We start from the raw sequence: 21451 nt of genomic DNA on the forward strand, positions 1-21451 counted from the left end.
CCAGCTGGGTGACCTTGAGCAGGTGACTTGATCTCCCTGGGCCTCAGTTTTCTGAGTCTATAAAATGAGGACAGAAATAAGGCTCCATGGGGATTACACTCGATGGTGGGGTACGAGCAGTGCGCAGGGGGCTCCCGCCTCATCCGGTTCTCCTTCCTGTCCCTCCAGGTCCTCACTGCCTTCTGCTCTAGCCTCATCCTCTCGTTTCTTCCCCGCTTCTTCTTCTCTCTTTTTTGCCTCCTTACGCCCCACACTCCCACTTCATTTTATTTCATGTCCGTCCCTCCCTTTCTCACTATCAGTTTCATTTCTCTGTGTGAACATTTGCTGCAGCCCCGCTGGGTGTGTGCCAGGCCCCCGCCCCACCTGCTCCCCCGCCAGCAGCGCCCTGCCCGGCTTCTCAGGTGCGGCCTCCAGTGGCCCAGGGGTTGCGGCTGGGGGTGCTGACGTCAGGAGACGTTCATCCGCCCCTCCCAGCTATCGCAAATTTCACCCTCCTCTCTGAATCAATTTACTTTTATTGCCTCAGCTGCTCAAAAGCAATTTTTCAAGAACAAAAAGGTCAGCACGTCCACGACTAATCAATTCTCGGAGAGCTCCTGCCGCCACGGCCAGGGGAGCAGGGCCGGCGGCCCGCCTTCCCGCCAGCCCCCTCCCACCAGCCCCATCACTTTTATTGCTTCGTGATGACTGTCATTAGCGGTGTGTTTGAGACGCCCCACAGTGTTCTCACAACATAAAACCCGGGCCACTTGCAGGGGGTGGGGGGCAGGCGCGTTTATGGCCGCTGGCTGGCTCAGGACGGTAACGGTGGAGCTGACCGATGGCCTGCAAGGGGAGCCAGGACAGGAAGCATCCAGCCACCTGTTCAAAAGCCCCGCTGCACAGGCACACGCCGGAAGAGCTGGGGCCGCACCTGCCTGCTCTCAGACCTGGCCCTCAGTCCTACAAATCCCCCATCACTGGGACCTTGGGCACCTGCCCACTGCCGCCCCTTCCAAGCCTTTCCTCCGAAGGCCACGCTGGTCCCCACTGCATCCCTGTTGCGGTGCAGAATACTCCTTCCTGAGCATCCTTCCACACCCAGCACAATGCCAGCCACGCCCCCCAACACTGTGAGGTCTACATTGCCATTCCAGATGGTAAACTGAGGCCCAATGTCAGAGAGGTAGGAAGGAGCAGATGCAGACTCCAGTTATGTGACCTGCCTGGGATTACATGCGTGAGCTGTGCGCAGTGGAGAACCAGGTCTGCCGTTCCAGGCTTTGCTCTCCACAGCCCCCAGCTGTCCTGGGCCCATATCATCTTGACATCTGATGCCAATGACAACAGCAGCTGAAATGCACCAAGGCTCCCAGGGCAGACCCTGCACTCCGTGATCTGCATAGGTGACCTGTCTATCTCCACGACAACCCTATGAGGAGGCATTCTTATGCCCATTTTACAGATGAGGAAATGACACAAGGGGGCTAAAGTATTATGCTCAAGCCCACACAGCTGGAAACATGCAGGGGGACCAGACCCCAAATATCTCCTTTTTGCTCTTTTAGAAATGGCTTAGGATATGAAATGTCCAAAATGGGCAAATCCACAGATGCAGAAGGCAGATTGGTGGTTGCCAGAGGCTGGGGGGAGGGCAGAATGGGGACAAACTGCTTAACAGGTATGGGGTTTCCTTCTGGGTGATGAAAATGCTCTGGAACTAGATAGAGGTGGTGGGTGTACAGCACTGTAAATGTACTAAGTGCCACTGAATCGTTCACTTTAACATGGCTAATTTTATGTTATGTGAACTTCACTTTGATAAATCTTTAAAAAAAAAAAAAAAACCCAGCTTAGGTTTTTCTGCCACCTGTTTGGCAAGAGGCTGGGTGACCTGCCAGCTCTGGGTGTCCCAGCAAAGAAGCCTGCTGCTGCTGTCCTGGGGGAGGTATGGCAGCAGGAGAGCCACCTCTCCCAGGAAGCCCTCTGAGCTGACCCTAGGTGCTCTGCCGGCTCCTCCCGACCACCATGGCCTCGTCAGTGTCTGGGGTTGCTGTCTGTCCTTGGCTATGACTTGTAGGTAAAAGGCCTCTAGTTATTTGCTCTGCAGAGTCTGTGTCCTCGGCCAGGCCACAGCCTCATTACATCTAGCTCTGCCCAGTGGCTCTGCCGGGTGGCTCATGGCTCTGTCCACAGCACTCAGGACAAGGTGCCCCGGCTCCCTGCCCGACAGGATCCACACACATGCATTTCCAGCTTCTCTTGGGTCCCTGGGAGCCCCCTCAACCCCTGGCTCTCCCTTGGCCTGGCCCCCCGCTTCAAGATCCGAGCTGAGCTCTCAGAACCTTTGGCCTTTCCTCAAGGCTTCCAAGGTCATTAGACCTCAAACCTGCTGACCTGCACCCCCTCCAGGCTTTCTTGCACGGTACAATAGAGAACTAATTGTTCCCCCACAGGACGACTTTACCTACCGGAAGGTTTTCTTGGATTGAATCCAGGTGAGTCTCCAGCGAGTTCTAGATCGACCGCCCTGCCAATGAAAGAGCAAGCCTTGTCCCCTCTCTGCAGGACAGACCAGCACACATGTGAAGGCTGCTTCCAGCCCCAACCCCAGTGATCTCTTAACGCCCCTGATGTGGGCTTCTCGCAGGCTGGCTGCCCCTCTCTAGCTCTCCAAGGCCTTGCCCATCAGGAGCTCAAGTCCTTGGAGGCCCCCTGCTGGGCAGGGCTGCCCTGCCACTCTGGAAGATGACATTGGGCAAGATCTCTCCTCTGACGTCCCAGTTTCCTTCATGGGCCTTGGGGAGCCTCTGTCCTAAGGTCAGACAGGCTCTCAGAGCAGAAATACAGCCTGGGACCGGTGGGCCTCTGTGCACACGGGCCCTGGAGTCAGCCAGATGGCCGGATTCAGCCTCTGCCAGGAAACTGGCCAGAAGACTGACCAGGGACTTGCAGGTGCCTCCCTGCTCCCCATCAGGCCTGGTGGGGAAGGCCGAGCGGGGTGAAGCTGGCAAAACGCCAAGAAGAGAGCAAATACCGGTGCCTTTATGCATGCTTGTTTCCTTAAGACTGATGATGACACCCACTCGTGAGCCTGGTTCTGTCCTAGCACGGGGACCATGTCCCCATTTACCCGCACTGGCCAGCGAAGGAAGGGTTAGGCTGGGAGGGGCCACTTTACAGATAGAGGCCTCGAGGGGCAGGGTGGCAGGAGGCCCGCCAGAGGTCCCCATGAAGTGGCAGGTCCCAGCGTCCATGCCTGGCACCAGTGCCAGTGTGCCTGGCTTCCAGGCCGCAGAACTCGATCTGCTTCCCTGTTCCAGCCGCTGGAGCCTCTGCCAGGTCCTTCTGAATGAGCAGCAACTGCCTATGAACATTCCAAGAAATGCCTCCAGGGTTTTCTCAGGAGCCCCGTGAGGCAGGAGGTCCCCTGGGCTGAGGGGACCATGGTAGCAGGTGGCACCCAGAGTGCTGGGTGGGGGCCCTCTCCCGGGGGCCCAGGCTGGTGACTCAGAGGCCCAGTCCAGGGGCTCCTGATGGCAGCTGGAACCTACACGTGGACCAAGGGCTCCCCTGGCAGGCCGGGCTCCCCACCTACCCTGTTTACAGACCTTGAGCCCGGGAGAGCCAGCGTGCCCAGGGTCACAGCGCTACCCCGGCCAGGGGCTGGGCCTGTCCCGACCCTGGTCCCTGGTCCCTGAGTGGCTCCCCACAGCTCTCGGCCAACCAAGGGTACATATCTGATGGCCTGTTGCTCCTTTACGTTCAAATGAGTCTGTATCAACTCCATCTGGCAGCTGAGTCCTACTGGCCAGGCTCTTTGAGGGCATGAAAATTATAAACCAATTTTATTTCTTAAGAATTAAAGAAAATGAAACCATTAGTGTTTTGACAAATAACTACATGTTTTCAAATCCAGCCAGTCTAGCGATGCTCCCTCCAGGTGACTTCTGTAAAAGAACGCCCTTTTGTTGCTCTAAGAAGATCTCCCTTGATTGACTCCCAGGTCGCCTCTGGGCCCCCTCTTCTCCTGTGCCCCCTTCTCCCCAGCCCCCACCGCCTTTCATGCTTCTGGACTCAAGAGTCACGCTGTCACCTGAACAGACCAATCACAATGGAATCATTATATTTCCAGAGCTACCAAAAAAAATAAAAAGGTGTGTGTGTTGGGGGGGGGTCCCAGAATTTAGCCGCACCCAGGGAAGCAGTACAATCAGCTATTGTTGTGTTAGAAGTTTCCCGGCGATAAGAAGGGAGTCTAGAAATGCCGCTTTCTGAACTGATTGCAAAACAGAAGAGAAAGTTCAAGGCCGAGAGATGGCCGAGAGATAGCCGAGGACCACGGACTGGGAGCAGCCCCTCCAGGCGGCCCCTGGGCCTCCAGGCTGACCAACCCCTTGACGAGGGGTACACGTGTGCCTTGTGTCCATCTTCACGGGGCTCCTAGGAAGAGGGGCCTGGCTTAACATCCCCCATGTCTTCCCTCACTTCCCGGGGGCTGGGACGTGGGAGCCTGCTTCCTCTCGAGGGTTCAGTGGAAATTCTCTAACACAGCTGTGGACCATTGAGGGTCTGCCAGGTGCCAGGATCACGCAGCCCGCTCTCTTTACCTCCATTATCTCACTGACTCCTCACGCCCACCCTGTGCGGAAGGTGTTAACTACCTCCCACCTGGACGGGCAGTGAAACTGAGGCACGCAGATAGACACAAAATGCTAGGCTCAGAACCAGAGCTGTGTGTCCCTGTTTTCTCATCATCTTCCGCTGCCTCCCGTTTATCCCAGAAGGTTGTCGTCTGGCTTGTGGGGAGGACTAACACTGGCCTTGAGCTTCCTGGGTCATTTCCGGTTGTTGATTTCTGCATTCTCTCCCTTGGCACGTCATCTGGGTCTGGCCATATCAGTGGGGCCCAGGCCAGGTGACACTGGGGGCCAGGCTACCTCCTGGCTCACTGCTTGGTGCTCTCTGGTGGGAGCCGCCCCTCCCTCTGTGTTTGGGACTCGATTTTGGCTAGTCTTTCCTGGGGACACTCGTCCTTGAGCTGTCATCCTCCTGTCAGCATTAGCAACCTAGAGGGCAGAAGGCAAGGGCAGGAGAAATTGAGTGACCCGGCACTGGTCAGAGTGCGGGCTCTGAGCCAGGCTGTGGGGTTTGAATTTGGTTGGTCACTAAGCAGCTGTGTGACCTCAGGCAGGTGATGTAACCTCTCTGTGCCTCAGTTTCCTAATCTAGAAAATGGGGATAATAATAGCCCCACCGTGTATGGCCACTGGAAGGAATAACAGAGTATTTCGCTGAGTCCTGGCCATGTTTAGGGACCCCAAAAGCAGTCACCTCAGCCCAAGCCTTTCACTGCATAGACTAACCACTGTGGCCCAGAAACTCAGGACCTCCCTTACTCTGAATCTGCTCTTGCCATCACGTCATGCTAGGCCCCTAGTTCTTCCTCAACAGGCACAAGCCACCTGCTGGGAGTAGGCAGCAGCTGGGGTCCCCAGACCACTGCCACAGCACAGAGGACCTCGGGGTGGGTCACTGGGGGCTCCTGGCCAGCAGCTCCGTCATCCGCGGTGTCTGAGTCCTTACCCCAGGATGGAGCCTTGGCCCAGCTTCCCTGGCCCTCCCCCAGGGACACGAGACCTTCCTAAGGTGGCGCCCCTCCTCCAACAATCCGCCTGAACCTCCATGGGGCACCAGGGACCCCCTTCCCTGCCACCAGCTGCCCCAGCCCGGTGAGGCCAAACCACCACAGTCACAATGCTCTATGAGCCCAGTCCCTCGGCTAAAAACAAAACCAGTGAAAGATATCAATCCTATGGGGCTACATGGGAGGCCCTCGCCCACTGCCCAGCGCTGGGCCACAGCCACAGACGCTGGGCAGTGCTGTCGATGGTTTCTGCTTTCTGGGCCTGGCAGCGCCTCTGCCAGAGCGGGGTACATGGGAGCCCAGGCACCAGGGCTGCCTTGGATTAGGGGACCTGAGTGTCCCAGTGGTCCCTCCCCGACCAGAGGGACTGGGCACGGTTTGCAGCAACCCCAGGCTGTGGCCAGGCCCAGGTGGCCTTCCCCTTCTGGAGACGCCCATCCTCTCTGCCCCTCTGTGTTCACACACACCCCAGTTCCCTCTGGAGCTGGCACAGTCAGGCCAAGAAACTTCAGCGTGTTCCACAAACTCGCTGCCTCCGTTTACTCATCTGTGAAATGGTCCAGGAGCTGCCCGCCTGCAGGGTGCCGTGAGGGCTGGACAAGTCGTGGACAGAAAGCCAAGTCTTTGCCCCTTACGCCTGCCACAGGGCAGGCACTGAGCCCTTAGGGGCTGAGGCCCAGAGACAGGCTGTGGTGCATGGAGGCTCGTGCAGGTCCGCGGAGCCGGGGACAAGCTAAGGCAGGTGAAGCCTCCCCTACCCACTCTCTCTTGCCGCTGTGCGCTCCATGCGAGGCAGACCCCAATGACCGCACTGCAATCTGAGGGCTTCCCACAGGCCAGGGACACGTGGCGAGCTTTATGTGTTACTTCATGTTGTTCATTTAATTCCCAAAACGAGTGTTAGAGGTAGGTACTGTTCCTCTCCACATTTTACAGGTAAGCAAAGTGAGGCTCAGAGAAGCTAAGCAACTTGCCCAAGGTCACACAGCGAGAGAGGCCTGGATCAGAACCAAAGACCCACGCTATACAGAGGAGTCCAGAGAGCGGCAAGACTGCTCTCAAACTCCGCTCGAGGCAGAAAACTTCTCTTGTCTCCCCTGTACACCCCTCAGTGACCTGGGATCTAATCTTATCGGCTCATCAGCACTTGTCACAGCCCTTTTATGGTCTGTGTACTCTGACATGTGTGCGTGTTGGTAGTGACGTTCCTTCATTCCGACAATATTTGCTGAGCATCAGGGAGGGGCCCTTGTTATTAGTTTATTGTCCAGCAAACACTGTGAGGTTGCTACAGGCGGGGGTACCAAGCTGGGTGTGGGGGACACAGGGCCGTGCCATGACGCACTGCTGGGTGAGGGTCTGGGGGTAGGTCCCGGGTGTGGTGGATGTGAGTAGAGAAGCCAGCCGTGGGAGGTAGAACCAGTGTCCTAGTCGTGGTCACTCAAGTTCAGAGAGGTCCCACGATGTTCCCAAAGTCCCACAGCGGAGGCAGGAATGCAGGATTCAAATGCAGCCCCCTCCCTGGCCTAGGAGAGTCCTGTGTTGCCTGGGAATGGGCCGGCTCCAGGAGCAGTCATGGGCTGGGAGCCCCCGTGCCACATGGCCTCGGAGCCAAAGCCAGTAACCCCAGAAACCCAATCTCTCTTTGTACCACTCTTCATGGGGACCAGGGCCTGATGCTGCAGGGTGCTGCAGGCAGTCATGGAGGATGAGAGGAGGGGCCGCTCCCGCAGGGGGCAGGCGGTGACAGCCAGGGCTGGGGCTGCCGAGGACTTGCCGGGGCTGCTGCTTCTCTTACAAGGGATGTGAGGCGTCTCGTGGCCACACCAGCCCAGCACTTTGGAAAATCCACAAGTCTGCGTATCAGCAAGTTCTAAGCTCGAAGATGCAGGAAGGTTCTGCTTCTGTGGTGTCCAGAAGATAAAGGCAAGGATGGAGGGAGGTGAAAAGAGCCCCAGGGGTCCCACGTGCCTGGTGCTCCCGCCCAGCTCCTCCACCTGGGTCCCAGTGCCTCCCCGGGGAGGAGGGTGGGTACCTCTCTGTGCCGCCTGGAACACCCAGATGCTGGGTGCTAGCAACCCTTCCTCAGGAACCCCTGCAGCCTTGGAGGTCAGCGGGGAGCTGGGGTGGGGGAAAGGGAGGGGGCAGGGAGGGAGGCCCGGCTTCACTGGGGAGCAGCCCCTTAGAGGGCGGGGCTGGGGCGTCCGCTTCCAGGCTCCAGGGGACCTTCAAACAGACAGGGCCCCGCCCCACTTCCCTGCACATCTGGGAGGGGTCCAGGCACCCCAGTTTTAAGTCCCCAGGTAACTCTCCTGTCCCATCAGGGTGAGGTCCCCGCAGAGCCACGTGACCAGGGAGGGTAACGGTCCTTTTTGCGTTCTGACCCTGAATTGGTCTCCTTGTACCTGGGATGCAGGACCCCTTTAAGGCAGGTGTGCAGGCCTCAGACAGTGGGGAGAGGTGACGCCAGCGGGGGCGAAGGGGATGGGGATGCAGGATGCCAATGCTTCCAGAGCCAGAAGGTGCGCCCTCCATCACTGTCACCAACCCCCCAGCCCCATGCTCATCTGCTCCCTTGGGGCCCTCGGGCCATTGGTGGACTTGTCAAGCTCCCTGAATACTCTGTGTGATTTTTGAGAGCACCATCTCTCAGGCTGGCCTAGGTCTCTTCCTTCGTGGCCTCTTGCAGCGGACCTGACAGCGTCCTGAGAGGGCAGGGGGCCGGCAGCTCCAGGAGGTGCCCTGTGTGAGGAGAGTGAAGTGGTGAGGAGGCGGGCAGAGCATCATGAAGAGCCCACCCCACTGGCTCTGAATCTGCCTGTGACACTCTCCTCGTGGACACAGGCAAGTGGCTCCCCTTCTCCAGCCTGTTTCTCACCTGAAAATGCATCCTTTACCCAGACTAGGTGTTTGGTACACAACAAGTGCTCAATGCATGGTGGCTACTATTCTCCCTGAGAGGAGGGCACTAAGAGCCCCACTTTATAGCTGAGGAGTTAACCTGGGGGGTCTGGGACAGAGCCCAGAGCTCACACTCCCCCTGTCCCCTACTGCACCCCCAAGGCGAGGCCAGGGCTGGACCCAGCGGTCAGGTGAGAGGCATCGCTTCCATTCCTCCAGGATGGACGCCCCAGAGCCGCCCTGACCCCGTTTCTGCCCCGAGACCCGCTGGGCTCCAGGCGGGCCTGTCCTCACTTCCCCTTTTCTCAGGAGCCGCCCTCCCTGCCTCTGCAGTCAACGGCCCCTCCTTCCATCCCAGAGCTGCCCCTCGGGGCCAGGTCCCTGCCTCCTCCCCTACCCGGAGACCAAGCCCAGGGGGCCTCCTGTTCTGGGTGTGTCCCTCTCCCCTGAGGCTCCCAGCCTGGTGGGCAGGAGAATCTACGTGGTTCTCACCAGCCTGCTGGGGATGGAGCTCCGGGAGCCGGTTCCGGGGTGCGGCTCCTGGCATCCTCACTCTGGGTGGCCTTAAGAGTGGTCCTTGGCTGCTCCCTGCTGGGTGCTGGGGTCCCAGCGGAGGGAGGGGAGCCAGGTGAGCCCCTCTAAGAGGTGGGGCTTCTGTCCTCTGGCTGGGGATCACATACCAACCTCCTGCGCCACCGCAGAGGCCCAGAAAGGGGAGGCCTCATGCCCTAGGTCACACAGCAAATCCAGCCCACACATCCTGCCCCTCACCCCCTGGGCGGGCATGAGGGAGGATCCAGAGAGAGAATGGGGAGCTCAGTTCAGAGTCAGACAAACTGAGACTCAAGGTGCCAGCTGGACAGTGCTCAGAGTGTCCCCTTCCTTGAGGAAGGATGGCCCAAAGCCCTTGGCTGGAGACTGTCCAAGCACAGGGGAAAAAGCAGCAGAAAGACCTGGGCACCTGTCCTGGCTCTGCTGCCTACTGCCTGGGTGACCCTGGGCCAATTACTTAACTTCTCTGTTTCCTCCTCTATGAAATAGGGTGAAACCAGCATCACCCCCATCTGGCTACTGTGAGTATTGAGTATGTGATGGATGGAAAGGGCCCTGCAGGGTAAGTGTCCCAAACGCCCCTTCACTGGTACCCATGAGCCCCACCCTCGGGCCTGCCTAGTCCACGTAGACGTCCCGAGTGCTCCAGGTCAAACAGCAGCTTCTGCCGGCAGGGGCGAGTTCTCTCTCGTGGAGGGCATTCCAGATGACAGGACACGGCTGGGAGGGTGGAGCCCCAGCCTGGAGTGGACTAGATGATCCACCCCCTTCCCTTCCTAGGCCTCCCCAAGGAGGCTTCCTCACAGCCTAGTGGATGGTCCGAGGCAGCCCTCCCCTCCCAGGGGTTTCTCCCGCAGACAGCCCCTGGGGAGAGTGGGGACTGGACAGAGAAGTCCACATTCCCAAATACAGAAGGAAGAGCCGATGCCGCTGCTGTTCACGTCCAGAAGCCGAGTAGCCAGCCTCAAGAGGCGGTCTGTCCGTCTGTCAAGGGCCGGGCCGGGGCCTGAGTGAGGGCATGGGCCGGACTGCTGGACGGTGGAGCCCAAGAGGGGCCTCCGCTGCGCTCAGGGCTCCACTCGTCCTCGTCCACAGGTGCCCGGAGCCCAGCTCCTCCGGCTCCAGCTGGACCACACCAAGTCGACAAAGGCCAAGGAGCACCATTAACTCACGCAAGGGACACAAATAAATCTTGATTTCAAGAGAAAATGGGCCCTGCGGGCCTGCAAGTCCCATGACAAGGGACCTGCCAGGCACACAGATACCGCCAAGCTGGCCAAGCTCTGGGATCAGGGCATGGGCTGACTCTGGACCCAGAATGAGGACTCGACCCAAGGCAGCATGGTGGGGCCTGGCCCTGCCGGGGTGGTCAGGTCTGCTGGCATTAATGAGAGGCCCCTGTGCCCCGCAGGGCAGCTCATGTACCCGGCAGCTCTTTTGAGGCCTGAGGTTCCCACTTCTTTGCCTCTGAGGGCGGGGGCATGGTGTGCACGTTCAGGTGCACACCATGTAAAGAGAGCGCATCAGCTGGACACAGACAGACAGAGGGGAGGCTGAGTGAGCTGGAGGGGGGAGGCGCTGGGACCCTGGGGGAGGTGGCAAGGTGCCCTAGCCTCAGGCTGGCTCCTGGGGGTGGTGCTGGGGAGTGATGGGGCCAGGGCAGGGGTGGGTAGGGGGTGTTGGAGGGCACCAGAGCCAGGCACCCACCCTGCAGAGGCCTGGTCATGTCCTGTCCATGCTGCCCTGGGTTGGTGGCCTGGGGAGAGGGCAGGGTGCAGAACTCTCCAGCAGGGGGGCAGCTGTGGGGACAGGGGAAGTTCCAGCTACCTTTTAGGGCCCTCTCAGAGGCTCAGCCTATTTTCCTCTCCTCAGCCCTTGGGTTTCACCGGAGTGATTCCTTGACAAAGATGCCAGCTTGCACGGTGCCCTTTTAATTAGATTCTCCCAAACTCCCTCTGTCACTAGGTTATTAATATTTATCTGGAGCACACCTGATATGATTAGATCAGTGGGCCCCGCAGGCATGGAGGGGCCCACTGCTCCTCCCCCTCCCTCTCCCACGCCTCTTCCCCATTCCCAGCCCAGTGCCCCTCCACCCTTTGTGCCCTCTCTACTTCCCGCATCCCCTCCCGCCAGAAGCCCCCCAGCCGGTCTCATCCCCAGCCCCTCTCCTGTCTTGCGTGCCCTATTCCCTCTGTGTCCCTCCCTGACTCCCCACTTGAGCAGGAACAGCGCGAAAGGTGGCTCCAAGGTGTGTGCCTGGGGTAGGGCGGGATCCCCACTCGGAGAAAAGGCCCGCTGGGTGTGAAATTAAAACGAAACAGCAACAAAGCCCATTCTGCAGAGACCGGGGTGGATCTGAGTGGTGCTGGCCTCTTCCTGCTGAAATGGGAATTAGTGCGGAGGATTATTTTTGAGGACTCGGAGCCCCACTGTGCCCACACACACCTCCCTCTCCCCCCAGCATGGGGACCCTAGCTCCCAAGGCTTCGTGTGGGTGGAGGGCTCCAGGAGGCTGGGGGGCCGGGGCAGGGATATGAGCGCTGGCCTGCTCCCCTCCCTCCCAGGAGACCAATTCCTGGGGAGAAGCCCAGGCTCTGCAGAAATGCGACTGTGTTGCTGAATCCCTCAGCCAGGTCTGTGTCTCAGATTTATCGGGACAGCCGAGAACAGGAGTGGGGCAGGCTGGGGCAGCCCCCTCCAGCCTGGTGCAAAGCTGCGTGATGTCCCAGTGCCTGGGGGGCAGGGCATGCCAAGCAGGCCCTAATTCAAGCTCTGGAAGTTGCTTTCTAGAAAGGAGAACGCCCTATGGGGTTCCAGTCCTGTCTGGGTTCCAGTCTCTTAGGTACCCATCCACGGCCCGGAGGTGGAGGCCACAGAAGTCCATAACCATCACCGGGACACTTGCTGGTGGGGTGTCCCCTATAACTGAAACTATCCTTAACCAGATTCTGGGGACTCAGCAACACACTCGACAAGCAGTCCTGGGTGTTCTGGGTCAGTTTCAGGCATGTGATGGGGGTGGGGGTCTGTGCAGGGAACTAGAAGGCCAGGCCAATTTGGTGAACCCGTAGCAGGATTTCCGACCCGGGGGCCTCCCACCTTGTGGGCGACACTGGGACCTCTTTGGGGCTTCCATGACTGCTGCACTCCTACCCAGAAGGTTGAAGAGAAGGGCAGTGGTCCTATTGGTAAGACTCTCAAATCTGCAGAATCTTTGAGCCACCGTGTTGGGGAGGTGAGATGCAGAAGGGGGGGGAAGGGGGGAAGCTGCAGGCTGCAAGTAAGGGGGACCAACTCCTAGCCTTGCTACGCTGTCCCACCTGCGGGCACCTGGAGAAACACCTGTGGGGGCAGCGCCTCTTCCTACCTGCACTAACCTGAGCCCAGCTCCTGGGTCTCACCCAACCCCCCTGAAAGACCCCACCCCCCCTCAACAGCGATGACGTGTGCCTTCCAGGCACACTGTGGAAGAGCTGGGTTCTCTGTCTCATCTCCCCGTGACGCAAGCAGCTCACCTCCCTGGACACGCCCTCACCCCTACCTCCTTGTGTACAGGACACCTCGCACCCCTCCTGGCCACTCTGTTTCAGGCTGGCTGACTCTGAGCCCTAAAAGTTCACTTCTATTTATCTGCCTGGCTCCAGGGGTCATGTGGCCCGGCGTTTCAAGAACTGGGGGAAGTCTCCATCTAAATTATCATTTGACAGAACCTGGGGATTGATCAGAAAGCTGGAGGATGCCCGGGCTTTGGAGAAAAGCAGAATGTGCCTGGAGGTAGAACCGACCTGCTGTTTGAGTAGGTGGGTGGGATTCCCCCAGAGGTCCGAGAGTCACCGGCACTTTTTTCCTAAAGTTTTCCAATAGGAGCAGGAGGTGGGCAGAATAGAGGGCGGGGGCTAGGTGCCTGGAAACTGCCCTGGGGGAGCCCATCTGCCACCCACCCCACAATTGATGCTCCTGGTTGGCTTTTTGTCCCAGCCAGTTGTTGTTCAAGTACACTTGGATTTCCTTTTACAGAAGGAAACTGAGACCTCATATCAGAAAGCAGGCTTCCAGCTGAGCTAGTATGAAAAGCCAGAACTCCCCTACTGGCTCCCGCCTCCTGCACTTGTGGCCTTGGAGGGAGGGAGGAGCCCTGGGAGGGACAAAGGGTGAATCCCACACCAAGAGACATCACAGAGTTCTAGAAGACAGAGTGGACGGGACACCAAGAGGTCAGCGACTCAAGTGGCTCTCCTGATGCCCGGCCCAGCCGCAGCACCTTCACATGACCATGAGCGCCTTTGCCCAGTTCTCCCCACCAGGAAAGTGGAGAACGGCTACTTGGCACTCTCTTCATGAATTCATAAACCCTTGCTAACATTTATCATTCTTCAAACTTTATTTTGAACAGGGCCCTCTCCTTTGCCCTTCTGAAGTCTTTTTAGTCATTTTGGTGTCCCTCTCAGAATCTTCTACCTGTCCCCCTGTAGCTGGTGTCCAGACAGACACTGGCCTCAGTTTTCCAGCAAGCCTGATCCAAAGCTCTGACCCCCACCCCCCCAGGACCACCAGCCCTTGCCCATTGCTGGACTCTGCTGTTAAAAACTGCCAGACCATTGTCCTCACTCATCAACTTGTGGCCATTAGGACCCTGGGTGTCTTTACTTCGCTTATTCACGGCTGGGAACCCATAAGGCCAGGAACCCATGAATTTTATCAGTAAACTTCGTGTCTGGTCCTCGGGGAAGGCCTCGCATTTTGTTGAACTGCACGTGTCTCTCGTTGGTTGAGGGGGTTTTGAACCTGCTTCTGCCTCCTGCGGGGCTGCTATACCCTGCCTGGGGCACTCTTATCCCTGTTGCACCATCCTAATTTCAGCAACCAAACATCCATTTGGAAATCATTTTCATTCTCTCTAATGACTCGAAATATAAAATGCCCTCTTTTGTTCAGTGTCAAACTGTTGATAGAAGAGCTGGTGGCATCTGACCCGTCAAGGCAGATGTATTATCATATACAGAGACTGAATGGCATATTTTCAAACCACTTTGTCTAAATTACACAGTACTAGCCCCAGGAGCCTGACCTGGTTACTCTCCTAAGACGCAGAGAGAGGAGGGTGGGGGAGGGAGTGGGTTAAAGGAGGAGTGATGATTTCCTGTGTCCCAATGCCAAAATCTGAATGTGGCCCATGAGGCCACTGGCAGGTGTCCTCTGGTCTGCAGAGGGCGTGAAAGTGGCTGGGCGCGTCTAGACCCTCCCAGGATGGCCGTGGGGAGGTGGAGGGGTGTGAAGACACATGCCCACAGGAGGCAGGTGGCATCCCCTTCAACAGTGAGGTCACTCGTGTGGCCTGTTAACTCTAGAGATTCGGGCTCTGTTCTCACATCCTTTTGCTAACAAGGCTTCCCGGACCTCGTCAGGCCGTGGCACTCCTTTATCTCCAGGAGGGTTATGCTGAGGGGTGGGATAGGGCTGCAGCCAGCCTCCCGCAGGTTCTGCTCTGTAAGCGGGTGCTCCTTGAGGCAAGGGAGGTGGTTACCGAGGAGAGAAGGGGCTGGCTGGAGGCCTTCCTGCTCTGTGTGCAGAGGGAGTGCTATCCGGAGGCTTCCCCTCTCCGCAACAGGTTGAGGGCAGAGATGCAGGTCTGCCCAGATGCCAGTGCCCCAGCCAAACAGCCAAAGAAAGGAGCCAGGCCTCAAGGGCTTCCCTGGGTTTGGACAGAGGGCGTCTCAGCGGCAACAGTGGCCAGGAGCAGAATGCCCCCTGCATGTTTTGCATGGGACCCTTCCTACCTCTGCTCACTGCACCCCCTTAGGTGGGCGGGTGGGGAAGAAGAGACACGGATAATAACTGAGACTGAACTGGGTCAATGGGGCTCATAACAGGATTCAACCTGATTGAAAGAAAATAAGTGACGTTTCTTGCTCACCTGAGTCCCTGGAGTAAGAGAGACCTGTGGAGAAGGACAGGGAGCCCAAGGCAGCTCAGACACTGGTTGGTCAAGGTTTGCCCTGTGAGCCCCAAAGCCGTGGACGTCCGAGTGGCCCCTCCTGGGGGCCAGCAGGATGGCTTTGCTCATTGGAGGGTTTGCAAGGTGTAGGTATGCCTACTGCAGAAACCCCAGTGACCTGGCATGCTCCGGCCTCGGTCCCCTGGAGCTGGTCCATGGGACAATGGTACCAGGCCTCCCTGTTGGGGCTCACTAAATGCTTGTTGAATGAATGCACGAATGAATGAATGAATGATGTGGAATAGGGCCATGCACAGGATGCTCACTCTCTCTGAAGTGAACGAGGCCCTCCAGCACTTCCCCGGTGGAGCCTCTGCCGCTAGCAGAGGTGTAAAGACTGTGAGTGGAGCAGACCGCCCATCTATACTGCAGCGGACGAGCTGTTACCAGGCACAGCCCTCAGGACCACAGGACAGCAGAGGGCTGGGCCTTTCCGGGGGCCTGCCAGGAAAAGTCTGGCTCCAGGTGGCACGTCCCTGTGGCCATGATGACGCGGTTGTTACTTATGGGAGGACTAGAGCAGAGCAAAGACAAACATCCCAACGGTGCATCCTGGTTGGGCCACATCCAGGGAACCAGCTGCCCAAAACATTTAAAAGGCCCTTCTGGGAGCAGCCGGGGCCAGTCCGTGGCCCAAGGTGGAGGTCATGATAGGTCTTGTCCCCCTGCAAGGCTGACCTGCGGGGGTGGGACCATTCCTTCCTGAGGACAAGCCGCCGCCCTCCCCCCTCGGTTCACCCCCTCCTCACAGTGCCTGCAGCAGCCGGGCCTTGGAGGGTGGCAATGGCAGGGCTGACACCCCTGAGCTCCCATCTCCATCTCTTCTTGCACTGGGCCATCACTGGTGCTTCAGATCCAGGTTAGGGCTGGGGCCTGGCTTCCTGGTATGATGGGGAAGTAGCACCTCCCACCCCTAAAAGGATAGACAAAGGTTTCTCTGAGTAGAGCCACCAGCCACACATGGTAGCTGATGCATCACCTGTCTGCTGCCCCTCCTGGCTCTGTGGCACCTGCCCAGCCAGCCTCAGGCGGGGGCACCCTCTGGCATGCAGAGAGGGGCTGATGAGGCTCTTAGATGGCTCAGCCAAGGCCAGGTGGACGGAGGGTGAGACAGACCCTGCAGACATGAGGCCTCCCAGAGGTCGTATCGCACCCCCGAGGTGTAGACATCCAGGAGAGCTGCACACGTGCCCTTCTCCCCTTGCAGGCAAAGGATGAAAAGGCAATCCCAAAGGCGCAGCCATTAGGGCTAGGAGCCCACCACCTCGCTGCTGTGCTCCAGGAGAACCAGGCACGCCCCCCAGACCCCCTCTGCCTACCCTTCCCATGATCTCTGGGGCACGACTCCCTGCAGCAGCGAGACGAGAACAGCCGACGCCTGAATCCTTTAACTCCCACGTCTAACAAGGTCAGATTCACCTTGTTTGCGTCCTGAGAAAAGCTCACAAATGCAGGACTTTGGCTTTTCCTGAAACCAGAGCCCAGGCAGCTCAGTCTCAATAAAACACCGTGTGCATTTCCAGGCCTGGGGCCAGTCTTGGGGCCCCGCCTGCCAGGGTTCACGGGCCCTCTCCCAGGTCCCATTAATCCTCCCGCCAACCTCTCCATCCCCGACGCCGAGCCGCCCTTCCTCCCAGCCTTCCCCGCCGCAAGCCACAGCCACGCGCCTGTTCCCTTCAGCCGCCCACAGCCACAGCCACGCGCCTGTTCCCTTCAGCCGCCCGATGGTTCCAGAGGAGGCGCCTGCCGAGCCACCGGCCCTCCTGGGGGCCCTCTTTGCCCAGCATCAGAATCTGGCACACTTTCACCTAACACACCCCGCCAGACCCTCTCCTAAGGCGCAGTAGAGCGTATGTTGGTTGTCAATATGATTTTATTTACTTTGCGGTGGAATCCATGAGAGCCGGAAGTGCTGTGGGGCCGTGGCTAGCAGGGGTCATGGTGACTAGTCCCGGAGCTGGGGCAGGGCCTGACCAGTGGGCAATTGTATTTACAAAACAAAACAAAACACAGAGAACAAAGTGCTTGCCACGGAAGTCAGTAACCTCTTAGTAATGGTGCAAATTTCATGACGGGTTCCCTTAAACAACAAAAACCTGTCCTCTGTAAGCCAAAGGTGCCGGAGAGAAGAGGGCCCTGTGACTTCCCCTCTCTTTGAACTTGAAATGTCACCTTCTGACCTAGAAATTCAGCACAAAGTGTTTAAAGAGCCAGAGGACCGCAGGCTGCTTGCACCCCGGCCCTGCTCCCGTGCTGACCCAGGAGGCCAGCCTGGCTGTTTTCACAGCTGAGACGTAAGACCTTCAGTGTACCACCCAGTCCCTGTGGCGGAGCCTTGCACGCCCACATACACACACACACACATCTTGCGGGGTGGCCGAGGTTATGGTTCATGGTGATTCTTCGTGGCAGGTGTGGGGTGGCATGGGGTGAATTTTACAGAAGAGGCACAGAGAGGCTTCCCCTTGGCTGGGGACACGCAGCAAGGCAGACGTGTGGAAGGGAGTGGGTTTGCTGACTCCCAAACTAGGGAGAGCTCTGGAGGCGGGAGGCCGCCACCTCTCTCCGTCAAAGCTGCTGAAGGCCAAGGTCAAGACCCGGGTCAATGGTCTCTTCCCTGAGTGGCAGGTGAGGTCCCTGGGGCTTAACCATCCCCACAACAGCTTTTACATGGACAAAGCCCCCCGCCGTCCTGTGAGGGGGGCTGCGTGGACATCGTCATTCTCATTCCATGGATGAGGAAATGGAGGCTCGGGGAAGACCAGGTGCCCAGGAGGGTCAGAGGCGGAACAAGAACCAGGCACTTGACCCTAGGTAAGCATCTCCCCCTGTGCAGCACTGTCCTCAGGCTTCACAGCTTCGGGGGAAACAAGCTGGTTAGTTTTGGGCAATTCCTTCTGAGCCAAGGACACAAGGGACAGAAAGCTTCCACTCCAAGGACAGCCCAGCCGCCCGGCTCAGAAATGCAGGCCAACGGGATCCCGAGTTGTCGGGTTCCTCAGGGCCTCCAGGGGAAGTGCGCAGCCTCAGGCCAGACCTGCGGGCTCCCTCACAGCTCAAGGCCAGTCCTGGCCCCCTCTGGCCCAGGCTGCACCCCCACGTGTGTGGTTTTCCCGGGGGGATCTCCTCCTCCTTCCTCCAAGGCAGGGCAGCCTCCAGGAGCCTCTGCAGGGCAGACAAACCAGAAGAGGCTTCCTTCCCTTTGCTCAGTGAACCCAGGTGTCCCTGACACCTTCCAGCCTCCCTGCAAGGGGAGGGGAGGCCGGACGGAGGATAGAGGCTTCCTCAGGAGTGGGGCACAGCCATGAGGAGATTCCCATCATCCTGGGGGCTGCCCCTCCAAGTTTCTTCTACCAAACAAGAACAGACAAGAGAGCTCAGAGGACAGCACAAAAACCAGGGGGAGAGCCACAGAGGCCCCACACCATGGTCCACAATCTCTGCCCCATTTCCTATGTCACCTGTCCAAGGTCGAAGCTGGGTGACCTCTGCCAGCCACTGCCACTTAGCCCAGGGGAAGCCCAGGTTTCAGGAGCAGCATCTTCATCCTGTCCAGCTGCCCGCCCCCAGCAGGGCTTCAGGCAGGGCTCTTATGGAAAACTCCGAGGACAGCACAGTGCTGCCTGCTGACAGCGTCCAGACCAAGGCTGCCAGTGGAGCTGCCTCGTCTGGACTGCAGACCCTCCTCCTCTGCAGGGGTGGGCTGGGGCTCCTCCCTACCGTACCAGTCCCTCCCTCTGGAATTGGCTCAGGGACACGGATTCCCATGACTTGTGAGTTCTAAGTCTTCCTGGCTGGGACCTGAGTTGGAACCTTCTGGAACAACACACTGCTCCCCTCTGCACCTAACCAGACCCCAGCCCCACTGTTTCCCCAGCTTGTGTGTCCCCCATCCTCCTGGGCCCAGCTGGGCTGGCAAGACCCCTCCGTGCTGCCCCTTCTCTGCCAGCACGCGCACATCAAGGGCGCCCTCTCTCCCCAGAGGCTCCAACGACATTGTGTAACATCAGCACAGATATCAGTGGTGGGGAAACTTTTAAGTATGCATGCACACGCACACCGGCCCATAACATTAAGTGTCATTTTAAAAAATGGGTTAAATAAGCAGCATCGTGGAGGACGGTCGAGCAGGGCTGATTACCCCGCATTTGCACATCCTGGCGCTGGGAAGGTAGGAGTCTAATGACTGAATTATCACCCTAATGCCTTTTGCTGGCTGGGAATAATCCTGGGGCAACAGCTGCCGCAGGGTTTTTGGCTGGTTTCCTCTAATTGCATCCAGATTAAGGAGTTGTGCAAGGGGCGGGCCTTCTCATCCCTCCAGAGCAGCGTGTCCCTCGGCTTCCGAGATCCTAGCTGTTCTGAGAGGCACAGATCTCACGGGGGCCCAGCCCAGCCCACAGCGTGTGAGGTGGGAGCAGTGAGGGTGGGGGGAGAAGGGGAGACTTGGTATGGGGTCTTGGGGAGCTGTGGGGGTGAGGGGCTGTGGGAGCTGGGAGATTCAGAATAAATGCTATGCACCAGGACCCTCCAAAGCGAGGGGATCCCTGGGACACCCCCACACACAGCAGCCCAAAGGCACAAGGAATCGTAGTAAAAATGCTCTGCTGCTAGAGAGGGCAAGGGGAGGAGTGCTCCCTCCCCTCTTCTAGGCATCCCCTGCCTCTCCAGGGAAGTCCACTGCTGGCAGAAGGCGTGTTCCAAAACAGTGTTATTTGGACCAAGATTCCTGGTGGTAGTGGTAGACCGTACCAACCAGTTCCTCACCCATTCCTGAATGCCAGCCCCTTGCCGGGTCCCTGTGCAGCTCCTCTCACTACGGAGGCGGGCCCATTTCCCCACCCCTTGATGCTGAGTTGGCCATGTGACTTGCTGTGGCCAATGGGAAGGCAGCAGGTGTGACGTCTGCCAAGGCTTGGAAAGGCACCTGTGCATTTCTGCTTCTGCACCTCTGCCTTGGCCAGGAATAGCCTGTAGGAGTGATGTGGGAGACACAGAGCAGAGCCAAGTCTGACCTCAACACATGTGAGCACCCCGCTGGGACTAAACAGCCAGCTGACCCCAGATACAGGAGCAAGCCCAATCGAGACCAGAAGAACTGCCCCGCCTAAACTGCTGACCTGCAGACTCATGTGCTACACAAGTGTGTGCTGTTTGAGGCCACCAGGTTTTGGGGTTTTTTGTTATGCAGCATTACTGTGGCAAGGGATAACTGATAATGCCTGTTCACGAGGGTGTGGTTTCTAGAGGAGGGTCAGAATAGTGCCTGGCTAACTCAAGCCATTTCCACAACAGATGAGGAGCCAACACAGAAAGGCACTCCTCCTTTCCCAGAAGCAGAGCAGATGAGAAGTCCAGCCCCATCCTCCCTGGACCCTGCTGCTGGACTGCAATGGTCAGGACTCCAAGAGCTGGGCACTGAGGGGCCCCAGGATGGTCTCTTCAAAAGGCTCTTGGACAGAGGGACCGGAAAGCGCCCGTCTCGGTCTCCTTGCCTGCTGGAGGACTTGGGCTCATGGAGAAAAGAGAGGCTGAGAAGGGAGGAGGCTGGTGACTTCCTCTCTCCTGTTGATAAGCATCTTTTTAAAGTGACACCATCAGGAGCATTCATTCTCCAGAGAAAAGCTGAGAGTAGGAAGAAGCCTCAGTCAGGGCTGTGAGTCCATGACAGCTCCCAGCACTTCAAGGACTTTTCTCCCCAGAAGGACGTGCAGGGGGATTCAAGGAAGGATTCAAGGCTCCTCGCTCCCACCAGTTCAAAGAGTGCCTTTCTGTGCAAATGGCTGATATCAATCTTTTGGAGGAAGGAGAGCGTGTTGGGAAGACCTGGTTCCCACACAGAAAGCAGAGATGCCCTGAGTGCTGGCTACTTTGCTGTGGTGGCTCTTGCGTCTGACCACCTGAGAAGCTGATTTATAGATCACAGGAGACTGCAGACGCTGCAGGAGGCAGGGGTCCTACCAGCTCCTTTCAGGTGCCTTTGTCCTGGCCGTTCAGTTAACACTCTACCCCTTCCCTCAACAGTGCAGACTCTCCAGAGCATTTTTCATGTGCATGTGCACACACACCTCAGTCCGCCCACCCCCAGCTTGTGCTCTATTTGCTGAGGTTGACTTTAAACAATACCAAAGAACCTCATGTAGAAATTCCCCAACTAAGAGAGAGGAATCCAACACTCTGCAACAGCCCGCAGCTCAGGTTCATGGGCAAACAGTCTCCTTCACATACCAGCAGTATAAAGTGTTTAAATGGACAGTGTGAAAAGCCCCCAGCTTCTCGAACTCCCCACTGCTCTTACACTTCTCTATCCTGAAATCAGTGGGGCTTTTTTGGGGCAGATCTTCACATCAGCTTTGCAGCTGTGGCTGGAG

Source organism: Ceratotherium simum, chromosome 16 (genome assembly GCF_057802395.1).
Source record: "Ceratotherium simum simum isolate JZ-2026a chromosome 16, ASM5780239v1, whole genome shotgun sequence".
Lineage (NCBI taxonomy): Eukaryota > Metazoa > Chordata > Mammalia > Perissodactyla > Rhinocerotidae > Ceratotherium > Ceratotherium simum.